Source organism: Carlito syrichta, unplaced genomic scaffold (genome assembly GCF_000164805.1).
Source record: "Carlito syrichta isolate Samal-C Ts95f unplaced genomic scaffold, Tarsius_syrichta-2.0.1 Scaffold117999, whole genome shotgun sequence".
NCBI classification, from domain to species: domain Eukaryota; kingdom Metazoa; phylum Chordata; class Mammalia; order Primates; family Tarsiidae; genus Carlito; species Carlito syrichta.
Genome location: NW_007062095.1, coordinates 4,929 through 10,274, shown reverse-complemented (window position 1 = coordinate 10,274; position 5,346 = coordinate 4,929). Strand labels below are relative to the sequence as shown.

General features: G+C 39.5%; 1 pseudogene; it reads left to right on the top strand.

Annotated features, from left to right (window-relative positions):
• The first annotated feature begins 4,708 nt into the window (after positions 1–4,708).
• On the top strand, positions 4,709–5,134 carry LOC110594656 (annotated as a pseudogene).
• Positions 5,135–5,346: the final 212 nt, after the last annotated feature.

The following is a 5,346-nucleotide window of genomic DNA, read 5'->3' as shown; positions in this document are numbered from 1 at the left end:
GCCACCGAGCCCGTTCTCATTTAATTATTAATGTAACCTATTTAGGTGGAGGCTATTATTATCCTCATTTACTAATGAAGGAACTGAGGCGCAGAAAAGTTCAAGAATTTTCCTAGAATCATACAGCTGGTAATAGAAATTGGATTTAAAACCAGAAGTAAATTTTTCAGGGCTCTGCTACTCATATTATATAACTTTAAATTCTCTTCACCTGTTTTAAAAAAAGATTGAGAGGTTGGGATCAGCTTTAAGCTACCTCCATTCTCCCAATACAAACACACACACATATATATGTTCTACTTCCTACCATGCTTAACCTATTATCCCACTATTTCACTGGTTTTGGCAGGGCTCCTAAAAAATTCCAAGCTCATTCCCACCTCAGGTCCCTCAAACTTCCTAGTTTCGCTACCTGGAATGCTTTTTTTCTAGAACTCTGCATAGCTGAATTTTCATTTTTCAGGTCGCCACTCAAACATTATCTATCAAAGAGACCTTTGCTGACAAGCCTAATTTAAATAGAGCCCCTGCCAATTCACACAGCTAGGCCCTGGAGTCACTCTCTCCTCGTCTTTTCCTGGTTTATTCTTAACCATTGCACTTATTCCCAACTGATATGATACAATTGTTTATTTAGTATCCATTTCTCCCACTAAAATGTAAAATCCATGAAAGCAGAAATTTTTGTCTGTTTTGTTGGCTGAAGTATCTCAGTACCTAGGACAGTGCCTGGCACATGGTAGGTACTCATAAATATTTCCTTGTTAAAATTTGTATTTGGAAACAATTTTAAACTTACAAAGGAAAAATTGTAGGATAAGTACAAAGACTCTCAAGTCTGCTTCACCCAGAGAGTTTGTTCAAGTTTCACCACTATCACAATAATGGCCTTATAGCAAAAGGTTGAGGTTTGTCTGATGCTTCCTTATGCTTAGATGCAGGTTAAGCATGTTTAGCACTATGAGATTGATGTATACTTCACAGTGCGTTGTATCAGGAAGTACATAATGTCAATATGTCTAATCGTTGATAATGTTAAGATTGATTACTTGGTAATTGCCAGGTTTCCCACTGTGAATTTATTCTTTTGCCTTTGTAATTACTTATTTTGTGGAAAGATACTTTGAAGCTATCCAAATATCCCATTTATCATCCCACTTTCATCACTAGTTTTAGCAATTATTGATGTTTTACCTGAATTAACTATTACTGTGATGGTTGCAAAATTGATATTTTCTAATTATATTATTCATTTTGCATTAATTGATTGTCCTTCTACTGTAAAGCTTTCTCTTCTTTCCATTTATTTATTTGGCTATTTATTTATTTATATACATATGAACTCATGGTTTCCCATTGCATTCAATGGGCTATATTACTACTAGCATTTATTTTGATTCTCATATTTTCCAGATATGGTTAGCAAGAGCACCTACAAACTAACTTCAGTTTTCTTTTGTCATGTCTTACAATTATTTTAGCCCCTTCTTACTTTCTAGCAGAACAAGATGTTCTAGGCTCATATTGCTTTACTATTGCTACATAATAAATTAATGGCCGAAAATTTAGTGGCTTAAAATACTACACATTTATTATCTCACAATATCTGTAGGTCAGGATTCCAGGAACAGTTTGCCTGAGTTCTCTTCTTATGGCTTTACAAGGTTGAAATCATGGTGTCAGCCAGGCTGCCTTTTCATCTGGAAGCACGACTGGGGAAGAATCTACTTTCAAGCTCACTAAGGTTGTAGGCAGACTGTTTTCTTGTGTTAATAGGACTGAGGGCCTTGACTTCTTGCTGGCTCTTGGTGAGAAGCCACCCTTACAATGAGAGGTCAATCACAGTTCTTAAAAGCTATCTGCAGTTCTTAGGGGCTACCCAAAGTTCCTTGCCACAGCACCTTTTCCACCATGGTCACTTATTTTATCAAGCCAACAAGAAAAGTCTCTAGAGTGAGTATCTAGCAAGACAAAGTTTTATATAATACAAACTAATGATAGGAGTGACATCCCATCATTGTTATTACATTCTGTTGGTTAGAAACAGGTTACGAGTCCCGTTTACACTCAGAAAAAGTGGGAGATCATCGAAAGATATAAGAGAAATGAGAAATAGCAGCAAGCAGGTATCATAGGAGATGTGCCTTAGAGTTTGTGAATCTGTCCACAAAAAGGCTCATCTTATATTTTTCCCTGCACCAGTCTTAAAATGGGTCATTTCTCCAAACATCCTGTTTTTTTAGTAGAGAATGGCATTGAGAAGACAGGACCTGGGCACTAGATATGTTCATTGTTACTGGGGTGTTGCTGCTCCCAGACTGCTTCAGTGGATAAAACTAGAAGATGAGAGATGATAGATTGATTGATTGATTGATTGATTGATAGATAGAAAGTTAAAGGTATATGTTTTTGTCTGTATACACACATATCTTCACATTTATATTTAGCTTATATCTATATTATATTTAAAAATGAGTTAACAGTATTTTCAATTTTTAATATATACCAGGATTAATTCTAGTTTTGATGCTTTCCATATTTTTCACTCCCTTCTCTGACAATGAAAAAACTGGAGTGTATTAGTCTTAAAATATTTTCCTATTTGTTCAACCCCTTTATATGTAGCCAATCTACTGAACCAACTGGGCTGCCACTCTGCTTTGCTCTCTCCCTCAGTCAGGCCCCAAGTCTCACTGAGCCACCAGTGAGTGTTATTCTCTTTGCTTGGGTCACAAAGCCTGCCAGGCCACCAGGGTGCTGCAACCTACCTCACAGGCTTCCTCTCTCAGACTCTGACCCCCAGTGTGCCACTGACAATCTCTTATTAGTTCATAAATAAATAAATAAATAATATTCTCTTTGCCGCCTCATCCACATAGCTGCCAACTCATTTCAACTCTAGGCCTGCCAATAAAAATTCCTTGTCTTCAACTTCATAGCCTAGTTTAGGTACTATCATTGCCAACCTAGGTTACTGGTGACCTGCCACCTTTCTCCCTCTTACCCATCCTGTCTACCAAATCAAGTTCAAATTCCAGCTCTGATCATATCCCATTTCTCTACTCCGGAACATTTCTCCAAGGCCCACCGGAGAAAGGTGGAGCCACCAATCACTGTGTTAAACCATTCTGTAATCTAAGCACTTTGGGAGGCTGGACATGGTGGCCCATGTTTGTAATACCAGCACTTTGGGAGGCTGAGATGGCAGGATCACTTGAGGCCAGGAGTTCAAGATCAGTTTGAGCAACACAGTAAGACCACAGCTCTACAAAATTTTTTTTCAATTAAAAATAAAATTACTACATGCTCTAGCAAGCCTACATTTAGGTAAATACCCAAAGTATTTAAAGCATGATCTTGAAGAGATATTTGCACATCCATGTTTGTCATAGCATTATGCACAGGAGTCAAAAGGTGGCAGTAACCCAAATGTCCATCAATGGATGAATAAATTTTAAAATGTGGTCTATACATAAAATGGAATGTTATTCGGTTTTTTATTTTTTATTTTTTATTTTAAATATGTGGGGTACAATTCAGGGTTAGGTATACAAATGTTCATTATGCAGTTACACTTGTTAATGAGGTATACCCCCCACCCTGGCTATTCAGCCTTTTAAAAGAAGAAAATTTGCCAGGCTCGGTGGCTCAGCCTATAATCCCATGCCTTTGGGAGGCTGAGGTGAGTGGATTGCCTGAGCCCGCGGGTTCAAGACCCGCCTGGGCAACTTGGGGAGACTTCATCTCTACAAAAAATCAAAAATTAGCCTGGCGTGGTAGCGCACACCTGTAGTTCCAGCTACTCGGAAGTCTGAGATGGAAGGATCGCCGGAGCCCATCAGGTCGAGGCTGTGGTGGCCGGGAGTGGCCACTGCACTCCAGTCTGGGCAACAGAGTGAGACTCCAACTCAAAAAAAAAAATATTAAAGGAGAAAATTCTGGTCAGGCACGGTGGCTCACACCTGTAATCCCAGCACTTTGGGAGGCCGAAACAAGAGGTTCAAGACCAGCCTAGCCAGCTTGGTGAGACCTCATCTCTACAATAAATTTTTTTTTTAATTAGCTGGGCATGGTGGCACATGCCTGTAGTTCCAGCTACTTACAAGGCTGAGGCAGTAGGATTGCCTGAGTCCAGCAGGTCAAGGCTGCAGTGGCGGTGAGTGTGCCACTGCACTCCAGTCTGGGTGGCAGAGTGAGACTCCAACTCAAAAAAATAAAACAAAATAATAAAAGGAGAAAAATTCTATGTATCTAATCCTGATTTGCACCCCACATCTTTAAAATAAAATAAAGAGGAAAAAAATAAAAAGAAAATAAAATTCTGTCACACGTTACAATATGGATGAATTTTGAGGACATCATGCTAAGTGAAATAAGCCATTACAAAAAAACAATATTGCATGATTTCAGTTATATGAGTATCTAAAGTAGTCAAGCTCATAGAAACAGGAAGTAGAATTTGGAGGGAGAAATGGGGAGTTGTTTAATAGCTAAAGAATTTCTGATTTGTAAGATGAAAAAAGCTCTGAAGATCTGTTGTACACAGTGGGATTATAGTTAACACTACTAAACTGTACACTTAAAATGATTAAAATGGAGTGACGTAGCAGACAGCTGGTGGTGTGGACGTGCGCGCCCTCACACCTTCCTCTTTCTTGACTCCATCGTCGCATGTAGCAGCAGTCGGGGCTGCAGACCAATCACCACCATGCAGCTCTTTGTCCATGCCCAGGAGCTACATACCCTCGAGGTGACTGGCCAGGAGATGGTTGCCTAGATCAAGGCTCAGGAGCCTCACTGGAGGGCATCAACCCCGGAAGATCAAGTTGTGCTCCTGGCAAGCACGTCCTTTGAGGATGAGGCCACCCTGGGCCAGTGTAGGGTAGAGGCCCTGGCCACTTTGGAAGTTGCTAGCCACATGCTTGGAGGTAACGTACATGGTTCCCTTGCCTGTGTAGAGAAAGTGAGAAGTCACACTCCTAAGGTGGCCAAACAAGAGAAGAGAAGAAGATAGGCCTGGCCAAGTGGAAGATACAGTTTGTTTCGTCAATGCTGTGCCCACCTTTGGCAAGAAAAGTGTTCCAATGCCAACTCCTAAATCCTTTGTAATCCTGGCTTTCTCTAATAAAGCCAGGTAATGTTATGTTACATGTTTTTTACCATAATCTTTAAAAACTATAAAAATTTCAGTGGCATTTTTGGAAGAAATGGAAAAGCTGATTCTAAAATTCACATGGAATTGCAAACAATCCCAAATAACCAAAGATGATGTTTATGAAAAAGCACAAATTTGAGTGATTCACACTTCCCAATTTCAAAACTTACTACAAAACTACAGTAATCAAA